At 39.5% G+C, this 14,389-nt stretch overlaps 1 protein-coding gene across 28 annotated transcripts in view; it reads right to left on the bottom strand.

Moving 5' to 3' along the window:
• The window catches only part of PCBP3 (poly(rC) binding protein 3), a 286,279-nt gene that overhangs the window by 176,773 nt on the left and 95,117 nt on the right, over positions 1-14,389 (bottom strand). For 27 of the 28 annotated variants that reach the window (XR_013530629.1, XR_013530630.1, XR_013530631.1 and 24 more), the window contains one exon: positions 366-403. The exons of the other annotated variant lie outside the window; for it this stretch is intronic. The gene's annotated coding sequence lies outside the window, so the exon portion shown is untranslated. The remainder of the gene's footprint in view (positions 1-365; positions 404-14,389) is intronic. 28 annotated transcript variants of the gene reach the window in all.

Genomic DNA, 14,389 nt, shown 5'->3' with positions numbered 1-14,389 from the left:
ACTGTCAGCACAGGAACAAAGGCGTGCAGTAGGCGCCAAGGGCACCAACAGCCAGTCCCCAGCTCCTGCTGGTCTACGTGGTCAAGTTAACTGTGTAGAAAGGTTATCGGAGAAGGAGGAAACTGCCTCTTTAAAAATCTTGGTTCTACAGAAGCAAGAAGGGAAAACGCATGTCACTCACACTACACGCTCTTGGCAGTAGTATGAACTGAGGCAGGTTCCTCACAAAGCAAGAAACCAGGATCCAGGGGGTCAGCAGAGACATAGCTTCCCATGAGTGCAAGACTTTAAACTTTGCTGACACAGAAAGAGTCACTTAGCCTAAAAATATAACCTGTGACAACATCATAAGAAGCACTACTTACATGGAACCATGTGAGAAGCTTCTCTCTTGTAGACAGTCCTGTAAACAGTTCAAGGGAAAAAAAAAACAATTAAAACTGGACATACGCTTTCCAAAGAGAGACAGAAATCACAATCCTCTATCACCTTAGATATAAAATTGTATAAAATCAAAGTCATCTATTAAAAACACATGCCCATAAATCAGTTATTGGGAAGGTCCAAGGTAGTTTCCCAGAAAAAGAATTCCAAAACATGATTCATTTCTAAACTGAGTCTGGAACATACGAGATACTGATAGACCTAGAGCCTCAGGCTCCCCTGAACCTTGACTCACAGTCCTCAGCCTGATTGAAGTCTGGGGCACAGCTGATTCTCAAATCCCTCTTAATCTGAGGGGCAAGGTAAGAACACAGGGAAGGTACACAGGACAGGTCAGCTCAGGACACCCACAGTCTCAGCTCCACCCTAAAGGGCCTTTACCCGGACCACAGGCCAAGGGGTCTCCCTGTGCAGACTGAATTGGCAGGTAAACACCACACAGAGACTCCCACAGACAGACAGCTGGCCTCTGTCCAGTGATGCCTAAAGACTAAAGAAACACAAGAAAGCCTGGACAGAGGACCATGGCAGCTGTGACAGAGAAAGAGTACAACTGGGGTGACTCTCCCACCATACTTAAAAAATCAAACAAAAGACATGAAATGAGGATTTTCAGACCTAGAGCAGGCAGCACAAGACAACAATCCCCAGAGAAGGAAAACAAATGTGATGCTTCCTACGATTGCTGCAGCCTACAGCCCGGGGAGAGTGCCCAGGCCACAGCACAGGAAGCGGGAACCCAGGCAAAGCCAGAGGAGTCGGAGACAGAGTTGAGAATTCAGAGAGGCAAAGGCAGAGAGGAGAGAGGAGACCTACAGCTGACATCTCTGGATGTCTGTGGGCTGGGGCTGCAGCACTGTCTCATCGGGATGCACTGCACTCAGGATCCCACAGCTACAATTAGAGGGCAGAGTACCAGAAAGGAATGCCCTGCACAGACAAACATTCCAGAGGTCTGTGGTGGGTTCCCTTGAGTCTTCACCTGGACACGGATGGGCACAGGTGAATGAGTGAACTACCGGAGGCCAGGGGAAGAACCAATGAAAAGAAAAAGGAAAGACAATAGCTACGGTTCACACAGATCTGAAGAGTTCATACTCCCAACAACTAGACTGCAGAAGCCTTGAAGTACAGGGGACACTAGGCCAATCACTTGAAGGGCACTGCTTCAGTAACAGAACAGCAGCAGCAGACTAAGCTGCAGTACTACACTAGGTAATGCTTAACACAGCTCAGCAACAAGCCACCAAAGTCTCTAACTTTCCAAGTAACTTGAATGCATTCCAAAACATAGTTCAAAATATTTTAAAAGAAAACAGAGTCCAACAATACAAAGTTTACAATGTCTCATCCATCCAAGACTTACTAGGCACGCAAAGAAGCAAAGAAATGTATCTCATAATGAGGTTAGTTGATCAATAAGATACAAACCCAGAAATTACACAGCGCGATCATTAGTACACAGACATTAAAACAACCATTATACACTTTAGGAGGCAGAAGCAGGCACATCACTTGAGGTCAGGAGTTCGAGACCAGCCTGAGCAACATGGTGAAACCCTGTCTCTACTAAAAATACAAAAATTAACCAGGCATGGTGGTGCGTGCCTGTAATCCCAGCTACTTGGGAGGCTGAGGCAGGAGAATAGCTTGAACCTGGGAGGAGGAGGTTGCACTGAGCTGAGATCATGCCACTGTACTCCAGACTAGGTGACAGAGTGAGACTCCATTTCGATCGATTGATCGATAGGTAGACAGATATAAAACAGCTATTATAAATACATTGCATATGTAGAAGATGATACAGGGAAACATAAAATACAAAGGAGAGACAAGAAACATATTTTTAAAAGACACAAATCAAGCATGCACAGATGAAAAATACATCTGAGATTTTAAAAATTATGCTGACTGGGATTAACACCACACTAGACCACAAAAGAAAAGATGAGTCAATGTACAGACAGAATAATCTGTGCAGACAGAAACTACCTAAAATAAAACATAGAGAAAGAACCTCTATTCCCCAAAGACAAAAATATATGTGTAATTGGAGACCCAGAAGTGGAGGATGGGACGAGACAAAAATCTATTTTAAAAAATAATAACAAAAGGCAGGGCAGAGTAGTCATGCCTGTAATTCCAGCACTCTGAGAGCCCAGGAGTTTGAGATCAGCCTGGACAACATAGTGAGACTCCATCTACAGAAAAAGTTTTTAAAAATCAGCCAGGCATGGTGGGTGGCACACACCTGTAGTCCAACTACTGAGGAGGCTGAGGTTGGAGGCTCACTTGAGCCCAGGAATTCAAGTCTACTCTGAACTGTGACTGCACTACTGCACTCCAGCCTGGGTGACAGAAAAAGGCCCTGTCTCTAAAACAGACAAAAAAAAATTACGAAAACTTTTCAAAATGGATGAAAATTATAAGCCCATCCGTAGATTCAGGAAGGTCAACAATCCCCAATGGGGGGGTGGGGAGAGAAAAAATAGAGGAAATTAAACCAAGGCACATCATAATCAAATTATGTTAAAAAAAAAGTTGTAAAGGCAGCCAAAAAGAAAGAAACAGTAAGGCAAGAGCAGCTAAAATTGACTCATTTGCTGCTCTTGCCACAGAAAAACGAAAACAAAAATGGGTACCTATGTGAGATGATGGATACGTTCATTTGCTTCACTACAGGAACCTCTTTATTACCTGTATGTATTTTATAACATAATATTGTGTACCTTAGATATACACCATATAATTAACTTTTTAAAATAGGAAACCATGTACGAAGAAACAAACACAGACAAGGTAAACAGAGAACTTCTCAGAAACAGTGCAAGCCAGAAGCCAATTGAATTATATCTCTAAAGTAATGAAAGAAAAAGCTATCAACCTGGAATACATAGTAAAATAACTTTCAAACATAAAAGTAAAATGAAGACTTTTTCTAACAAAAGCTAAAATAATTCATAATCCAACATACCTGAACTACAAATAATCTTAAAAGAAGTACAAAATACAAAAGTAAAATAATACCGAAGGAAATCTGGATCTACAAAAAGAAGTAAAAACCATGGAAACAGAAAACATATAAAATATAAAAGCCTTTTTTTTTCTTAATTTTTTAAGATTGTTTTCAAAGATAATAGACTATTTAAAGCAAAAACAAAAAAGGCAATGTATTGTGGGGCTTATGACAATGTCCAGGTGAGGTGATAAGAGCAGAACGTTATAGCCAGAAGTGAGAGAGAGTATACTTCTGTAATGTTCTGACACGATATATGAAGTGGCATAATGTAACTTGCAGATGACTATGATAGTTAAGGAAATACACAATAAATCCTAAAGCAACTTCTAAACACAGAGATAAAGCTAATAAGCTGCATCCCAGGGTCCTCAGGTTTTCAGGCATACAGTATAAAAAAGTATCCACTTGTAACTGTTGCATCTTGTGTTGTTGTTTAATAAAAGTTCCAGGAAGAAAGCCCAGTGCTGGCAAGATGAAAACCAGTTAGATCCAGAGATGCCTCCGTTGGAGATGAACTTTGGCAAACTCTCCTCATTAGCATACTAAAAACTCCACCCAGGTAGGAGCTTATTTGCCATCTTGTATACCTGTGAGGTATGTAGACGCATGATTGACAACTGTGCCTGTGGTGCCTTGACTCTACCTTCTACATACAATGATTCAGCTAACAAGCCTCAAAATGGTGTTTTCAGCTTTATTCAGGAAGGCACTAGTTTGGAGAATTATCCCTGGTATCCTCCTTACTTGTTGCAATTTTAGATTCCCTTGTTAAATCCTCCATGGTTGAACTCATTGTACTATTGGTGGCCAGGCAACTGAACCCCCCACTGTGTGGGCAACAAAGCTAGTAAAGGTAAGAAATTGATCATGAAAAGTACCCAATCCCAATAGAGGACAAGAGGAAAGGGGACTCTAATAACAAGTGGGGAAAACAGAAATCCAATAGCAAAATGAAAATGACAGATTTATACTCAACCATATCATTAATCACATTAAATATGAATGGTATCAACATCCCAATCTAAATGCACTTTTAAAAAAAATAAGACCACACTATAAGCTATTTGTAAGAAATCCACTTTAAATATAAACATACACATATGTTAAAAGAAAAAGGATGGGAAATAAATGTGCCATGGTAACTCTAATCAAAAGAAAGCTGGAGTGACTATATTAATAACAGAAAAAAGTAGATTTCAGAGAACATAGTATTAGCAGAAGTATATAAGGGCATTTTATAATAATCAAAGGGTCAGTTTATCAGGAGAAAATAATAACCTTAAAAGTTCACATACCTAATAAAGAGCTTAAAAATACATAAAGCAACCCCCTCACACCAAATAGAGAAATCCACAAATATAATGGGATGTTTCTATGCTTTTCTTTCAATAACTGATTTTGCAAAAACCTACACAGAAGATCAGTAAGAGATATAGGAGACGCAAATAACATTATCACCCAACATTATTTAACTGACATTTATAGAGCACACAATTACAACAGAATATACCTTCTTTTCAAGTGATCATGAGATATTTTCAAAGGTCATATTTTGAAAAAATTGTTTTAAGTTTCAATAGAACTTGAAAGGAATAAAAAAAAATATTTCCTGACCCCAATGGAATTAAATTAAAAATCAGGAACAAAAAAGTATCTGGGAAATCTTCCAAAAACTTTGAAAATAAATAGCACATGTCTAAATAACATATAGGTCAAAGAAAAAATGCAATGGAAATTAGAAAGAATTTTGACCTGAATATTGTTTGACCTGAATAAAAATGAAAACTCTACATATCAAAATATGTGAAAGGCAGTAAAAGCAGTACCAAGAGGGAAATTTATAGCACTAAATGATTATATTAGGGGAATAAAGGGTCTCAAATCAATTACTTAAGCTTATTAAAACAGAGCAAAGTAAGCAGAAGAAAGGAAATAAAGGATAGAAATCTATAAGCTGAAAAGTAATTTTAAAAATACTTGCTTCAGGAGACTAAAGTGGGAACATCACTTGAAGTCAGGAGTTTGAGACCAGCCTGGGCAACATAGCAAGACCTATTCTCTACAAAAAAAATTTTTTTACATTAGTCAGGCATTGTAGATGGTGAAACATACCTGTACGCCTAGCTACTCAAGAGGAAGAGGCAGGAAGATCACTTGAGCCAAGGAGTTTAAGGTTACAGAGCAAGCCTCTGTCTCTAAAAATACATAAATAGAAGTAAAAAAAATACAGAAAATAAAACCAAAAGTTGGTTCTTTAACAAGATAAATACTATTGATAAACATCTAGCTGTGCTGACCAAAAAAAAGGGGGAAGAAGGCTCAAATTACCAATATCAAGAATGAGAAATAGAACATTATACAGACACAGAAGATACTATAAAGACAATTAGACCAAACCACAATGTGATATACTTCACACCAGAATGGCTATAATCAAAAAAGTCTAACGTAAATGTTGATGAGGGCCTGGAGAAATAGGCAACCTCATACATGGCTGGTGGAAATGAAAAACAGTGCTGCTACTGTGGAAAATGGTCTGGCAGTTCCTCAAAAAAAAGAACACAGAATCACCATATGACAACTCCCCTCCAAGGTACAGACCCAAAAGAATTAAAAATACAGATTTAAGCAGATACTTGTTTATAACAGCGTTATTCACAATAGCCAACATGGGGAAACAACCCAAATGTCTATCAACGAGTGAATGGGTCAACGCATCTTCGTATAGCCATACAATGGAATTTGCTGCAGACATCAAAAGGAATAAAGTACAACACGTGCTACAGATGAACCTCCAAACTAGGCTAAGTGAAAGAAGGTTATATACTGCGTTATTTCTTCAGAGGAAATATCTAGAACAGGCAAGTCTAGAGAGACAAAAAGCAGATTAGTGGTTTCCAGGGAATAAGGAAAAGGGGAAATGAGGAGTGATTACTAAATAGGTATGAAGTATTCCTCCGTGGTAACAAAAAAGTTTTGAAAAAGTTTGAAATTGGGTGGTGGTTGTACAACATTGTAAATGCACCAAATGCCGCCAAATTGTATACTTTAAAATGGCTAATTGCACGTTATGTGAATTTCACCTCAATAAGTACATAAATATAATAATTGGATGCTATGAACTACTACATGTCTGTAAATTTGCCAACTTAGATGGAGCAAGTTCTTACCGGAATCAAACCACTGGCCACGCGCAGTGACTCACACCTGTAATCTCAGCACCTTGGGAGGCCAAGGCGGGCGGATCACCTGAGGTCAGGAGTTTGAGACCAGCCTGTCCAACATGAAGAAACCCCATCTCTACTAAAAATACAAAAAAATAGCCATGTGTGGTGGTGCATAACTGTAATCCCAGCTGCTCGGGAAGCTAAGGCAGGAAAATTGCTTAAACCCTGGAGGCAGAGGTTGTGGTGAGCAGTTATCGCACCATTGCACTCCAGCCTGGGCAAGAAGAGCAAAACTCCATCTCAAAAAAAAAAAATAAATAAAGAATCAAACCATCAAAACTCACTCAAGGAGAATTAAATAACCCTATATGTATACCAAAGAAACTACATGCAAGATAAAACCTTCCCACAAAGAAAAGAGCTGACCCAGATGACTTCACAGGTGAATTCTATAAAATATTCAAGGAAGAAATAGTATCAATTTATTACTAACTCACCTAGAAAATTGAAGATGAAAGAATACTTTCCAATTCATTCTATAAGGCAAGCATTAACATCAGACAAAACCAGAAAAAGACACTAAAAGAAAATACATCAATATTCCTCAGAAATATAGATGACAAAATTCTCAAATTTTACCATACAAAAATCCAACAATATAAAATAAATACATGTAGACAAAGTGGGTTTTAACCCAGAAATGCAATTGGCTTACCATTGTTTTCTAAAGCAATCAATGTAATTCACCACATAAACAAAAAAGGAATACCATAAGATCATCTCAATAGACATAGAGAAGATAAAATTCAGTAATAACTCATGATAAAAATCCTCAGCAACCTGGGTATATAAGGACTCTTTCTGAACTTCATAAAGGACCTCCAATTGAAATATACAGCTAACAGTATACACAAGGATGAAAACTGAATGCTTACCCCTCAATTCAGGAACAAAGTTAGACTGTTCCCTCCAAACAGTTCCTTTAACAAGTTATCAACCTCCACAAGTTGATCTATCAATTCAGTACAATCCCAACCAAATCTGAATTCATCTAAGCAAATTCTAAAATCTGTATGAAAATACCGAGTCAATAAACCAGCCAAAGAACTTCAAAAACAAAATGGGACTTACGCTGACTGATTTCAAGACTTATTAAAAAGCTAGTTATAAAGATAAATAAATTGACCCATAAACCAGGAGTTCAGAAACAGTCTGCACACAGTATTAACCATGTTTTTCCTTTTCTGTATCTGATGCTTTGACAGCCAGGGTGCCTTGCTAGCCCTGGAGGGACTGCCCTCCCAGAGGTAGCCATTCCTAGAAATAGTAAGCAATCCACCCTAGAGTGCACCTTTCAGATACAAACCCACCAATCCAGAGCTCACACCCCAACCACCTCCTCTCACATGGGACAATTCTCCACCTGCCCCAATCACCAAAAGGCCAGGCACCAGACAACTAGGGACAGACTCTACACCCAAGGGCCTGCTGAAATGATTCAAACTGCCATTTCTAAGCCTGCTCCCCTGCCTCAGCCATTTCTCCCGTGGAGACCACAGTGAGGCTTTCCCTGCCCACGCCATCCCCTTGCTCCCTCTCTGCCTCTTGATCTATACCTGCTACTTCCCGCATGGCCCTGCCTGAGAGCAGTGCTCCTGTTTCCAAGGACCTGTGAGTATATAGATTTTCTTCCTTCATGACGGTATTTCTATGTTTCATGTCTTAGCACACAGGATTAAAACAAATCCCAGATATCCTTAAAACACACACATATTTTGAGAAAGTTTCCAAGGCAATTTAATGAGGAAAACGTAATCTTTTCAAGAAATGGTGCTAGAACAACTGGACATTATATTTTTCAAAAACAAGGAAAATAAGAACCTTGACATTTTCTTAGCATCCAATATAGAATTAATTCAAAATGGATTATAGACTTAAATGTAATAGTCAAACTATAAAACTGTAGAAGAATGAGTAAGAGAAAATAAAGACCTTCAATTTCACAAAGAATTCTTTTTCTTTTCACCGTGTCTGGCCTTTATTTATTTATTTTTTATTGCATTTTAGGTTTTGGGGTACATGTGCAGAACATGCAAGGTAGTTGCATAGGCACACGCATGGCAGTGTCATTTGCTGCCTTCCTCCCCTTCACCCACATCTGGCATTTCTCCCCATGCTATCCCTCCCCAGGTCCCCCTCTGCTGTCCCTCCCCTATTCCCCCCAATAGACCCCAGTGTATAGTGCTCCCCTCCCTGTGTCCATGTGTTCTCATTGTTCATCACCCACCTATGAGTGAGAACATGCGGTATTTCATTTTCTGTTCTTGTGTCAGTTTGCTGAGAATGATGTTCTCCAGATTCATCCATGTCCATACAAAGGACACGAACTCATCGTTTTTGATTGCTGCATAATATTCCATGGTGTATATGTGCCACATTTTCCCAATCCAGTCTATCATCGATGGGCATTTGGGTTGGTTCCAGGTCTTTGCTATTGTAAACAGTGCTGCAATGAACATTCGCGTGCATGTGTCCTTATAGTAGACCAATTAATAGTCCTTTGGATATGTACCCAGTAATGGGATTGCCGGGTCAAATGGAATTTCAATTTCTAGGTCCTTGAGAAATCGCCACACTGTCTTCCACAATGGTTGAACTAATTTACACTCCCACCAACAGTGTAAAAGTGTTCCTATTTCTCCACATCCTCTCCAGCATCTGTTGTCTCTAGATTTTTTAACAATCGCCATTCTAACTGGCGTGAGATGGTATCTCAATGTGGTTTTGATTTGCATCTCTCTAATGACCAGTGATGATGAGCATGTTTTCATATGTTTGTTGGCCTCATGTATGTCTTCTTTTGTAAAGTGTCTGTTCATATCCTTTGCCCATTTTTGAATGGGCTTGTTTTTTTCTTGTAAATCTGTTTGAGTTCTTTGTAAATTCTGGGTATCAGCCCTTTGTCAGATGGGTAAACTGCAAAAATTTTTTCCCATTCTGTTGGTTGCCGATTCACTCTAATGACTGTTTCTTTTGCCGTGCAGAAGCTGTGGAGTCTGATTAGGTCCCATTTGTCTATTTTGGCTTTTGTTGCCAATGCTTTTTGTGTTTTGGTCATGAAGTCCTTGCCTACTCCTATGTCCTGGATGGTTTTGCCTAGATTTTTTTCTAGGGTTTTTATGGTGCCAGGTCTTATGTTTAAGTCTTTAATCCATCTGGAGTTAATTTTAGTGTAAGGTGTCAGGAAGGGGTCCAGTTTCTGCTTTCTGCACATGGCTAGCCAGTTTTCCCAACACCATTTATTAAACAGGGAATCCTTTCCCCATTGCTTGTTTTTGTCAGGTTTATCAAAGATTGTATGGTTGTAGATATGTTGTGTTGCCTCCGAGGCCTCTGTTCTGTTCCATTGGTCTATATCTCCGTTTTGGTACCAGTACCATGCTGTTTTGATTACTGTAGTCTTGTAGTATAGTTTGAAGTCTGGTAGTATGATGCCTCCTGCTGTGTGGTTTTTTTTTTTTTTCCCCTTAGAATTGACTTGGCTACGCGGGCTCTCTTTTGGTTCCATATGAAGTTTAAGGTGGTTTTTTCCAGTTCTGCGAAGACAATCATTGGTAGCTTGATGGGGATAGCATTGAGTCTGTAAATTACTTTGGGCAGTATGGCCATTTTCATGATATTGATTCTTCCTAACCATGAACATGGAATGTTTCTCCATCTGTTTGTGTCCTCTCTTATTTTGTTGAGCAGTGGTTTGTAGTTCTCCTTGAAGAGGTCCTTTACATTCCTTGTTAGTTGTATTCCTAGATATTTTGTTCTCTTTGTAGCAACTGTGAATGGCAGTTCATTCTTGATTTGGCTTTCTTTAAGTCTGTTATTGGTGTAGAGGAATGCTTGTGATTTTTGCACATTGATTTTGTATCCTGAGACTTTGCTGAAGTTGCTTATCAGTTCCAGGAGTTTTTGGGCTGAGATGATGGGGTCTTCTAGATACACAATCATGTCATCTGCAAAAGACAATTTGGCTTCCTCCTTTCCTATTTAAATACCCTTTATTTCTTTTTCTTGCCTGATTGCTCTGGCTAGAACTTCCAGTACTATACTGAATAGGAGTGGTGAAAGAGGGCATCAATGTCTAGTGCCAGATTTCAAAGGGAATGCTTCCAGTCTTTGCCCATTCAGTGTGATATTGGCTGTTGGTTTGTCATAAATAGCTTTTATAATTTGTGATATGTTCCATCAATACTGAGTTTATGGAGGGTTTTTAGCATAAAGGGCTGTTGAATTTTGTCAAAGGCCTTCTCTGCGTCAAATGAGATAATCATGTGGTTTTTGTTTTTGGTTCTGTTTATGTGGTGAATTACGTTGATAGACTTGCATATGTTGAACCAGCCTTGTATCCCCGGGATGAATCCTACTTGATCATGGTGGATAAGCTTTTTGATGTGCTGTTGCAATCGGCTTGCTAGTATTTTATTAAAGATTTTTGCATCTATGTTCATCATGGATATTGGCCTGAAGTTTTCTTTTCTTGTTGAGTCTCTGCCGGGATTTGGTATCAGGATGATGTTGGTTTCATAAAATGATTTGGGAAGGATTCCCTCTTTTTGGAATATTTGGAATAGTTTCAGAAGGAATGCTAACAGTTCCTCTTTGTGTGTCTGGTAGAATTCGGCTGTAAACCCATCTGGACCTGGGCTTTTTTTGTGTGTGGTAGGCTCTTAATTGCTGCCTCAACTTCAGACCTTGTTACTGGTCTATTCACAGTTTTGACTTCCTCGTGGTTTAGGCTTGGGAGGACACAAGTGTCCAGGAATTTATCAATTTCTTCCAGGTTTATTAGTTTATGTGCATAGAGTTGTTTGTAATATTCTCTGATGATGGTTTGAATTTCTGTGGAATCTGTGGTGATTTCCCCTTTATCGTTTTTTATTGCATCTATTTGGTTATTCTCTCTTTTCTTTTTTATCAATATGGCTAGTGGTCTATTTTGTTGATCTTTTCAAAAAACCAGCTCTTGGATTTATTGATTTTTTGAAGGGTTTTTTGTGTCTCTATCTCCTTCAGTTCTGCTCTGATCTTAGTTATTTCTTGTCTTCTGCTAGGTTTTGAGTTTTTTTGATCTTGCTCCTCTAGCTCTTTCAATTTTGATGATAGGGAGTCAATTTTGGATCTCTCCACTCTTCTCATGTGGGCACTTATTGCTATATATTTTCCTCTAGAGACTGCTTTAAATGTGTCCCAGAGATTCTGGTATGTTGTGTCTTTGTTCTCGTTGGTCTTGAAGAACTTCTTTATTTCTGCCTTCATTTCATTGTTTATCCAGTCAACATTGAAGAGCCAGTTGTTCAGTTTCCATGAAGCTGTGTGGTTCTGAGTTAGTTTCTGAATTCTGAGTTCTAACTTGATTGCACTATGGTCTGAGAGACTGTTTGTTATGATTTCAGTTGTTTTGCATTTGCTCTGGAGTGATTTACTTCCAATTATGTGGTCAATTTTAGAGTAGGTGTGATGTGGTGCTGAGAAGAATGTATATTCTGTGGATTTGGAGTTGAGAGTTCTGTAAATGTCTATCAGGTTTGCTTGCTCCAGGTCTGCGTTCAAGTCCTGGATATCCTTGTTAATTTTCTGTCTGGTTGATCTGTCTAATATTAACAGTGGAGTATTAAAGTCTCCCACTATTAATGTGTGGGAGTCTAAGTCTCTTTGTAAGTCATTAAGAACTTGCCTCACATATCTGGGTGCTCCTGTATTGGGTCCATATATATTTAGGATCGTTAGCTCTTCTTGTTGTATTGATCCTTATACCATTATGTAATGTCCTTCTTTGTCTCTTTTGATCTTTGTTGGTTTAAAGTCTATTTTACCAGAGATGAGAATTGCAACTCCTGCTTTTTTTTGCTCTCCATTTGCTTGGTAAATCTTCCTCCATCCCTTTATTTTGAGCCTTTGTGTATTCTTGCATGTGAGATGGGTTTCCTGGATACAGCACACCGATGGGTTTTGGCTTTTTATCCAATTTACCAGTCTGTGTCTTTTGATAGGTGCATTTAGCCTATTTACATTTAGGGTTAATATCATTATGTGTGAATTTGATCCTGCCATTTTGATGCTAGCTGGCTGTTTTGCCCATTAGTTGATGCAGATTCTTCATTTTGTTGATGCTCTTTAGCATTTGGTATGTTTTTGGAATGGCTGGTACTGGTTGTTCGTATCTATGTGTAGTGCCTCTTCCAGGAGCTCTTGTAAAGCAGGCCTCATGGTGATGAAATCTCTGAGTACTTGCTTGTTTGCAAAGGATTTTATTTTTTCTTCACTTATGAAGCTCAGTTTGGCTGGATATGAAATCTGGGTTGAAAGTTCTTTTCTTTAAGGATGTTGAATATTGGCCCCCACTCTCTTCTGGCTTGGAGGGTTTCTGCCAAGAGATCTGCTGTGAGTCTGATGGGCTTCCCTTTGTGGGTGACCCGACCTTTCTCTCTGGCTGCCCTTAGTATTTTCTCCTTTATTTCAACCTTGTTGAATCTGACGATTATGTGCCTTGGGGTTGCTCTTCTTGCAGAATATCTTTGTGGTGTTCTCTGTATTTCCTGGACTTGAATATTGGCCTGCCTTGCTAGGTTGGGGAAATTTTCCTGGATAATGTCCTGAAGAGTATTTTCCAGCTTGGATTCATTCTCTTTGTCACATTCAGGTACACCTATCAAACGTAGATTAGGTCTCTTCACATAGTCTCACATTTCTTGGAGACTTTGTTCATTCCTTTTTGTTCTTTTTTCTCTAATCTTGGCTTTTCATTTTATTTCATTGAGTTTATCTTCAACTTCTGATATCCTTTCTTCTGCTTGGTCAATTCGGCGGTTGAAACTTGTGCATGCTTCGCGAAGTTCTTATGTTGCGTTTTTCAGCTCCTTCAATTCACTCATATTCCTAAGTTGTCCATTCTTGTTATCATTTCCTCAAATCTTTTTTCAAGGTTCTTAGTTTCTTTGCATTGAGTTAGAACATGTTCTTTTAGCTCACGGAAGTTTCTCATTAACCACCTTCTGAAGTCTGATTCTGTCATTTCGTCACACTCGTTTTCTGTCCAGCTTTGTTCCTTTGCTGGTGAGGAGTTGTGGTCCCTTGTAGGAGGCGAGGTGTTCTGGTTTCGGGTGTTTTCCTCCTTTTTGCTCTGGTTGCTTCCCATCTTTGTGGATTTATCCACCTGTCATCTAAGTAGTTGCTGATTTTCTGATTAGGTCTCTGAGTGAATGTCCAGATTGTTGATGATGAAGTACTTCTGTTTCATAGTTTTCCTTCTAACAGTCTGGCCCCTCTGCTGTAGGACTGCTGAGGTCCACTCCAGGCCCTGCTTGCCTGGGGAACACCTGTAGCAGCTGCGGAACCATGAGAGTTGCTACCAGTTTCTTCTGCTATCTTTGTCCCTGAATGATGCCTACCAAATGTCAGGCTGATCAGTCCTTTGTGAGGTGAGTCTTTGGATACACAGGGGTCAGGGAGCTGCTTGAGGAGACAGTCTGTACTTTATAGGAGCTCAAGTGCTGAGCTGTGAGCTTCGTTGTTCATTCAGGGCTGCTACATAGGTACATTTAAGTCTGCTGCAGCAGAACTCATAAAGCCCCTTTTTTTCCTCAGGTGCTCTGTCCCGGGGAGTTAGGGCTTTATTTATGAGTATCCGTTGCACTGTCCTGCCCAGCAAGGAGGCAGTCTAGTCACTGCCTGCCTGCGGAGGCTATGCTGAGCTGCTCTGGGCTCC

This window comes from Callithrix jacchus, chromosome 21, assembly GCF_049354715.1.
Source record: "Callithrix jacchus isolate 240 chromosome 21, calJac240_pri, whole genome shotgun sequence".
In the NCBI taxonomy this organism is placed as follows: domain Eukaryota; kingdom Metazoa; phylum Chordata; class Mammalia; order Primates; family Cebidae; genus Callithrix; species Callithrix jacchus.
This window is presented reverse-complemented; position numbering and strand designations above follow the sequence as displayed.